The 9,222-nt window shown below is 47.5% G+C and overlaps 2 non-coding genes across 2 annotated transcripts; one reads left to right on the top strand and one right to left on the bottom strand.

Moving 5' to 3' along the window:
* Positions 1-341: 341 nt before the first annotated feature.
* On the bottom strand, positions 342-430 carry trnap-agg (transfer RNA proline (anticodon AGG)). Its single transcript is given in 2 exon segments — positions 342-377; positions 395-430. It is a non-coding gene; the product is annotated as a tRNA-Pro (tRNA).
* A 4,141-nt stretch (positions 431-4,571) lies between these two features.
* On the top strand, positions 4,572-4,645 carry trnat-agu (transfer RNA threonine (anticodon AGU)). The gene has a single exon. It is a non-coding gene; the product is annotated as a tRNA-Thr (tRNA).
* The last annotated feature ends 4,577 nt before the right edge of the window (positions 4,646-9,222 follow it).

Raw genomic sequence — 9,222 nt, 5'->3', positions numbered from 1 at the left:
CACAATTTTACCCAATCATTTATTATATTAATACCTCTCTGTAATTTTATGCTTTCATCTGCACTGCTGAAAATGCTGCCCATCTTGGTGTCATCGGCAAACTTGGATATGTGGCTTTCTATCCCGTCATCTAATATCCGCCTGAATTGGAAAAAAATCCAAATTTAGCTTCAAATTCCTCATCATCTTGAGACATTTTATTTCCTTCACGTGTGTTGCGCCGACGATACTCCGGCATTGAGTCCACTGCAGCTCAAACATCCTCTGGACATAATTCAGTTCCACCAACAGCAACACTGAAAACATGTCAGAAGCCAATTGGTGACTTTTCACTAAAAGGAGGGCTCGTCCGGGATTTGAACCCGGGACCTCTCGCATATCACGCAATGAAACACCCTAAGCGAGAATCATACCCCTAGACCAACGAGCCGCTGTTACTTCAGCTTTGCAGCCAGTGTAAAAGTTCGTTGCCTCCCACGGCCGATCGGCCATCATTTCAGACCAGGTCTGTGCATCCAATCTCGTTTTCTGCTCCGGTGTCCAGCAAAATCAAGTTGCACACCAAATATTTCCAATCACCAATATTAGTCTCCCTTTACCAAATTGGTTTCGAGTGTACGACTTGAGTTGTCAAGTGAGACGTTTCAGAATTATTTGCTCTTAAACTACATTGCTTGGGAGGATACTGAGAGGTGTGTCGATTTGCGGCACGCTCTGTTCCCTTTGCATCGCCTCATGCACATTGAGTTGAATTATGGAAAGGTTGCAGCACGGAAAGAGGCCATTCGGACCATCGAGTCCGTGCTAGCTCTCTGCAAGAGCAATCCAGCTAGAAACACTCCCCCGCCTTTCCCCGAAGCCCTGCATTTTTTTTCCTTTCAAGTACTTATCCAGTTCCCCTTTTGAAGGCCATGATTGAATCTGCCTCCTTCACACCCTCGGGCAGTGCATTCGAGATCCGAACCTCTTGCTGTGTGAAGAAGTTTTTCCTCATGTCACCTTTGGTTATTTTTCCAATCACCTGAAACCGATGTCCTCTGGTTCTTGACCCTTCCGCCAATTGGAGCAGTTTCTCTCCATCTTCTGTGTTCAGATCCTTCATGATTTTGAATACCTCTATCAAATCGCTACAAAACCGTCTCTGTTCCGAGGAGAACAACCTCAGATTCTCCAGTCTATCCACGTAACTAAAGTCCCTCATCCCTGCAATTATGCTGGTAATTTTTTTCTGCACCCCCTCCAAGGCCTTCACATCTTTCCTGAAGTGCAGCGTCCCGAACCGGACACAATACTTCAGATGTGTTCGAACCAGTCTGTTATAATGTTTCATCCTGACTTACATACTTTTGCACTCTATACATCTATTTATAAAGCCCAGGACCCCGAATGCTTTTTAACAGCTTTCTCAACCTGCCCTGCCACATTCAACTATTTGTACACATAAACCCCTCTTTGTTCCTGTACCGCTTTCACATTTGTGCCCTGGAGTTTATATTGCCTCTCCTCGTTCTTCCAACCGAAATGTATCACTTCGCATTTTTCAGCGTTAAATTTCATCTGCCACGTCTCCGCCCATGCCACCAGCCTGTCTATGTCATTTGAAGTCTATCACTGTCCTCAACACTGTTTACTACCCTTCCAAGGTTTGGTTCATCTGCAAATTTTGAAATTGTGCCCTGTGCACTCAAGTCCAAGTCATTGATATATATCAAGAAAATCAGTGGTCCGAGCACTGATCCCTGGGGAACACCACTGTACAACTCTCTCCAGTTCGAAAAACAACCGTTCCCCAGTAATCTCTGTTTCCTGTCCCTTTCTTGATGATAAGCCTACCATGCGGCACTTTATCAAAGACCTTTTGAAAGTCCATATACACCGCATCAACTGAATTGCCTTCATCTATCCTCTCTGTTACCTCATCAAAAACTCTTACAGGTTAGTTAAGCACGATTTGTATTTAACAAATCCGTGCTGGCTTTCCCTAATCAATTCACCATCGACCAAGTGACTGTTAATTCTGTCCCGGAATATCGTTTCTAAAAGTTTCCCCACCACTGAGGTTAAACTGACTGGCCTATATTTGCTGGGTTTATCCGTGCACCCATTTCTGAACAAGGGTGCAACCTTTGCAATTCTCCAGTCCTCTGGCACCACCCACATATCTAAGGATGTTGATAGATTATGGCCAGCACCTCCGCAATTTCCACCCTTACTTCCCTCAGCAACCTAGCATGTATCCCATCCGGAACAGGTGGTTTCCCTACTTTAAGTACAGCCAGCCGTTCAAGTGCCTCTTCTTTATCAATTTTTAGACCATCCAGTATCTCAACTATAAGTGCCTTTGCTGAGACTCTGGCAGCATCTTCTTCCTTGGTAAAGACAGATGCAAAGTACTCATTTGGTACCTCGGCCATCCCCTCTGCCTCCATGAGTAGATCTCCTTGATCGGGCCGAATCCGCCTCTCGCCTACGCTTACTACCCGTTTACTGTTTACATGCCTGCAGAAGACTTTTGGATTCCCTTTTATGTTGGCCGTCAGTCCATAGTCATATTTCTCTTTGCCTCTCATTTCCTTTTTCTCTTCCCCTCTGAACTCCCTAATTTCGGCCTGGTGAATGAGAGCATTTCATTCAGCCGGAAACAGAAAGTTACTGGTTGATTAATGGCGATTTGAACAAGCATTCGTCTTTTTTATAGAGTTTAATGAGAGTTGCGAAATTAATACAGTGAACTAGAATTCCTGATGGGGAACCGCTTCAGACATCACATTACTGCCCACACTGGGATAAAGGATACCACCGAAACTTTGACAACACATCGCAGGTCCCGCTGCAAAGTCACAGCTTGCCAGCTGTTCCGAAATTTGGAGCCTGGACAGGGAGTTAAACGCTGGACCTTCAGCTCACTACCCACTTTAAAAGTCTGATACTCTACCGACTGAGCTACCCAGGCTCGATACAACATAAGCTCCCATCGTGCATATTCATGGGAGGTCTCTGAATCATCCCTGCAGCCGGCGAGCAAGGGTGAGGTCGGTTTTATAAAATTCTCAGCAACGTGTTGAGGAGAATCCTTGTTCCTGTTGAACATGATATAAGAAACATGAACAGTGAACTCGTGAGTTTACAATTCTTCTTGTTTGTGCCAAATGTCTTGTCATTCGTCAGCACCAATTCAAATAACACTTTACCCAGCGGCTCAAAAGCTGAACTTGTCCCACACGGGAGCTGGAAAAGGCCTCTCGACCTTTCAGCCTATTAACATCTGTAAGCTGAATAATTTCACCCGTTACACAGTGACACCAGGCAGCATATTTCCCTTCCAAATTTTGCCAACACGAAACATCCAACCGATGAATATCGGCTTAACGAAAAGAAGAATTGTTTGTTTGGTTCTTTAGATTTAAAGATCTCGTACCGGCCCCTTTGCCATATGAGCTGCCGCTAAAAGTCCCCTCTCCCGCTATGAACAAGTAAACTGGCACCTCCTATTGCAAGACGGCAGGCCGGAGGAACCCAAGAGCTCCCATGGGAACAGTAAGAAGTAGATGCGTTATTGAACATACCAGTTGTACCTTGAACTCCAGTCAAAATGTTCGGAGTAAAAGGTTTGATTGTTTTAGAAGACGCTCGAACTCACAACCTGGTCATTTCTGGAGCCCATACTGCTATAAATAAGTAACGCACGCTCAATAATTGTGCAACACGAGAGCAGCGAACAACCGACAGCATCAGCGCTCCTGCCAAACAGCTTCATTTTCGGTCTCTCAATTATCACTTCGAGATCTTTCTCAAACAGAAGCCTCCAATCAAGATGCGCTTCATTAAATAACAATTCTTAAATCAAGAGAGTTTTGATCGATCATGACTAAAGCATGTGCAATTTCCTCACTTGTTCCTTTCAATCCCCTGGGATGGTAAACATCAGGTCGTGGAGATTTGTCTATCTTCAGCCTAATTATTTTCTCCATTGCCATTATTTTACTAAAACGAAACCCCTTGATTTATTAACAGTTTTCCTCGTGTCTCTGCTATGTTAGCCTCATCCATTTCTGTGACGACCGATGCAAAGTAAAAATTTAGCAACTCTGCCATTTCCTGATTTTCAATTACAATATCACCTCCATCTGTCTTCAAGCGGCCCCCATTAATCCAAGCCTCCCTTCGTTCTCTTAATATATTTGGAAAAACCTTGAGAGTTGTCCTCATTTTCCCTCACAAGTTTTTCTCCTTTTCCCTTTTTGCTCCTCTTACGCTTTTTTTTAGTTGCAGCACCACAATAAACAACACTTCGCTGTAAAGTTCGGCTCAATAGTTCTCCAATGTCAGAGCGAGAATTGTCTGATCCCCGAATTTATTTAATGTAACAAATACAATCACACATAATCATCCGTGTATCAACGCATTGATGGATGCACAAAGATAAACACAGCGAGAAATCCAGTCAGTGTCGGAATGCACAGGTGAACGGACAAGCGAAACAGACAAAGATAAAACGGCCTGAACCACCAACAGTGAAGTGTCGCTGATAGATATTAATGAGAGGAGGTGGAGATAAAGTATCAGCAATTGGCGCTGTGGCTTAGTTGGTTAAAGCGTCTGTCTAGTAAACAGAAGATCCTGGGTTCAACTCCCAGCAGTGCCTTGTGCAGCTCGTTATTTTACCTAATTTGTGGAATTGAGCGACAAAATAACACTGTGGTGTTTGTTCAGGAGGAAACGGATAACCGAATGACAGTTCAAAAACGCCCTTTCATTGCACAGACAGACCTCTCATGGAATGTGTCTGTAACACGTTAATTTAAAGACACGTTCTTGTTTCTGGGCTCGTTGGGGTCGGGGTATATTTCGCGATTTGAGGTTCAAACCCGGAAGTTGTCCTAATTTGGATCAAGACTTGTGATCTTGACCTGCGTTGCAAACGTTTGCAAAGAGGGAAAGGAAGTCCCCAAATCACTCCACCTGAATCGCCAGGCCCGGATGAAATACATCCCAGGCTGTTAACAGAAGCAAGGAAGGAAATAGTGGAGGCTCTGACCATCATTTTCCAATCCTCCCTGGCTGCAGGTGTGTTGCCGGAGGATTGGAGGACTGCTGAAGTTGTACCGTTGTTTAAAAAGGGAGACATGATGTGGAGATGCCGGTGATGGACTGGGGTTGACAATTGTAAACAATTTTACAACACCAAGTTATAGTCCAGCAATTTTATTTTAAATTCACAAGCTTTCGGAGATTCTCTCCTTCCTCAGGTAAATGTTCAGGATCTCCTTGAAGCCTACGCATTTATACATATTGAATAATACATGGTGTTTACAGACTGCCCCTGCAACTGCCCGTTGCCAAGGCAATCACCGTGTTCAGACAGAGAGGTGTCATCTGCAGAACCCCCGAATACACATTCAACAAAAAAACAAACAGGGAAAAAAAAACAGAGAAAAAAAAACACAGAGAGAGGCAGAAACATCCGGAAGGCAGAGAGAGCCAGCAAATGACCCATTATATTAAAAACAGATAACATTTGTTCGCTGGTGGGGTAACGTGTAGCGTGACATGAACCCAAGATCCCGGTTGAGGCCGTCCTCATGGGTGCGGAACTTGGCTATCAATTTCTGCTCGACGATTTTGCGTTGTCGTGTGTCTCGAAGGCCGCCTTGGAGTACGCTTACCCGAAGGTCGGTGGATGAATGTCCATGACTGCTGAAGTGTTCCCCGACTGGGAGGGAACCCTCCTGTTTGGCGATTGTTGCGCGGTGTCCGTTCATCCGTTGTCGCAGCGTCTGCATGGTCTCGCCAATGTACCATGCTCTGGGGCATCCTTTCCTGCAACGTATGAGGTAGACAACGTTGGCCGAGTCACAGGAGTATGAACCATGCACCTGGTGGGTGGTGTCATCTCGTGTGATGGTGGTATCTGTGTCGATGATCTGGCATGTCTTGCAGAGGTTACCGTGGCAGGGTTGTGTGGCGTCGTGGACGCTGTTCTCTTGAAAGCTGGGTAGTTTGCTGCGAACGATGGTCTGTTTGAGGTTGGGTGGCTGTTTAAAGGCGAGTAGTGGAGGTGTGGGGATGGCCATAGCGAGGTGTTTGTCCTCATTGATGACATGTTGAAGGCTGCGGAGAACATGGCGTAGTTTCTCCGCTCCGGGGAAGTACTGGACGACAAAGGGTACTCTGTTGGTTGCGTCCCGTGTTAGTCTCCTGAGGAGGTCTATGCGATTTTTTGCTGTGGCCCGTCGGAACTGTCGATCGATGAGTCGAGCGTCATATCCCGTTCTTACTAGGGCGTCTTTCAGCGTCTGTAGGTGTCCATCGCGTTCCTCCTCGTCTGAGCAGACCCTGTGTATTCGCAGGGCCTGTCCATAGGGGATGGCCTCTTTGACGTGGTTAGGGTGGAAGCTGGAAAAGTGGAGCATCGTGAGGTTGTCCGTGGGCTTGCGGTAGAGTGAGGTGCTGAGGTGCCCGTCTTTGATGGAGATTCGTGTGTCCAAGAAAGAAACTGATTCTGAGGAGTAGTCCATGGTGAGCTTGATGGTGGGATGGATCTTGTTGATGTTATCGTGTAGTCTCTTTAGTGATTCCTTGCCGTGGGTCCATAGAAAGAAAATGTCGTCGATGTATCTGGTGTATAGTGTTGGTTGGAGGTCTTGTGCAGTGAAGAAGTCCTGCTCGAACTTGTGCATGAAAATGTTGGCGTATTGGGGTGCGAATTTGGTCCCCATGGCTGTTCCGTGTGTTTGGGTAAAGAACTGGTTATCGAAGGTGAAGACATTGTGATCCAGGATGAAGCGGATGAGTTGTAGGATGGCTTCCGGAGATTGGCTGTTGTTGGTGTTGAGTATTGATGCTGTCGCAGCGATGCCGTCATCGTGGGGGATACTGGTGTATAGTGCCGAGACGTCCATCGTGGTGAGAAGTGTTCCTGGTTCAACTGGTCCGTGGGTACTGAGTTTTTGTAGGAAGTCTGTAGTGTCGCGACAGAAGCTGGGGGTTCCCTGTACGATGGGTTTCAGGATGCCCTCGATGTATCCAGAGAGGTTCTCACACAGGGTTCCGTTGCCTGATACGATGGGACGTCCGGGTGTGTTGGCTTTGTGTATCTTTGGGAGGCAGTAGAAGTCTCCCACGCGGGGATTACGTGGGATGAGAGTGCGTAGGATGCTTTGAAGGTCTGGATCGAAGGTCTTGATCAGTTTGTTGAGCTGGTGGGTGTGTTCTTTGGTCGGATCTGCGGGTAACCGTCTGTAGTGTTCCTGGTTGTCCAGTTGTCGGTATGCTTCTTTGCAATAGTCTGTTCTGTTCTGTATGACTATGGCTCCTCCTTTGTCCGCTGGTTTGATGACGATGTTGCGGTTGGTCTTGAGAGCGTTGATGGCGTTGTGCTCGGGTGACATTCTGGACTGTCTTCTGAGTGCGGCTGATGAATCTGGCATTGACGCATTTCCTGACAGCTTGAGCATACATGTCCAGCTGAGGGCAGCGACCCTCCGGAGGAGTCCAGTTTGACTCTTTCCTCTTCGGTTGCTGTACCGCGGAGGGTACAGCAGCCTCCTCCGGAGGGTCGCTGCCCTCAGCTGGACATGTATGCTCAAGCTGTCAGGAAATGCGTCAATGCCAGATTCATCAGCCGCACTCAGAAGACAGTCCAGAATGTCACCCGAGCACAACGCAACGCCATCAACGCTCTCAAGACCAACCGCAACATCGTCATCAAACCAGCGGACAAAGGAGGAGCCATAGTCATACAGAACAGAACAGACTATTGCAAAGAAGCATACCGACAACTGGACAACCAGGAACACTACAGACGGTTACCCGCAGATCCGACCAAAGAACACACCCACCAGCTCAACAAACTGATCAAGACCTTCGATCCAGACCTTCAAAGCATCCTACGCACTCTCATCCCACGTAATCCCCGCGTGGGAGACTTCTACTGCCTCCCAAAGATACACAAAGCCAACACACCCGGACGTCCCATCGTATCAGGCAACGGAACCCTGTGTGAGAACCTCTCTGGATACATCGAGGGCATCCTGAAACCCATCGTACAGGGAACCCCCAGCTTCTGTCGCGACACTACAGACTTCCTACAAAAACTCAGTACCCACGGACCAGTTGAACCAGGAACACTTCTCACCACGATGGACGTCTCGGCACTATACACCAGTATCCCCCACGATGACGGCATCGCTGCGACAGCATCAATACTCAACACCAACAACAGCCAATCTCCGGAAGCCATCCTACAACTCATCCGCTTCATCCTGGATCACAATGTCTTCACCTTCGATAACCAGTTCTTTACCCAAACACACGGAACAGCCATGGGGACCAAATTCGCACCCCAATACGCCAACATTTTCATGCACAAGTTCGAGCAGGACTTCTTCACTGCACAAGACCTCCAACCAACACTATACACCAGATACATCGACGACATTTTCTTTCTATGGACCCACGGCAAGGAATCACTAAAGAGACTACACGATAACATCAACAAGTTCCATCCCACCATCAAACTCACTATGGACTACTCCTCAGAATCAGTTTCTTTCTTGGACACACGAATCTCCATCAAAGACGGGCACCTCAGCACCTCACTCTACCGCAAGCCCACGGACAACCTCACGATGCTCCACTTTTCCAGCTTCCACCCTAACCACGTCAAAGAGGCCATCCCCTATGGACAGGCCCTGCGAATACACAGGGTCTGCTCAGACGAGGAGGAACGCGACGGACACCTACAGACGCTGAAAGACGCCCTAGTAAGAACGGGATATGACGCTCGACTCATCGATCGACAGTTCCGACGGGCCACAGCAAAAAATCGCATAGACCTCCTCAGGAGACTAACACGGGACGCAACCAACAGAGTACCCTTTGTCGTCCAGTACTTCCCCGGAGCGGAGAAACTACGCCATGTTCTCCGCAGCCTTCAACATGTCATCAATGAGGACAAACACCTCGCTATGGCCATCCCCACACCTCCACTACTCGCCTTTAAACAGCCACCCAACCTCAAACAGACCATCGTTCGCAGCAAACTACCCAGCTTTCAAGAGAACAGCGTCCACGACGCCACACAACCCTGCCACGGTAACCTCTGCAAGACATGCCAGATCATCGACACAGATACCACCATCACACGAGATGACACCACCCACCAGGTGCATGGTTCATACTCCTGTGACTCGGCCAACGTTGTCTACCTCATACGTTGCA

The sequence above is a fragment of the Heptranchias perlo genome, chromosome 20 (genome assembly GCF_035084215.1).
Source record: "Heptranchias perlo isolate sHepPer1 chromosome 20, sHepPer1.hap1, whole genome shotgun sequence".
Lineage (NCBI taxonomy): Eukaryota > Metazoa > Chordata > Chondrichthyes > Hexanchiformes > Hexanchidae > Heptranchias > Heptranchias perlo.
This window is presented reverse-complemented; position numbering and strand designations above follow the sequence as displayed.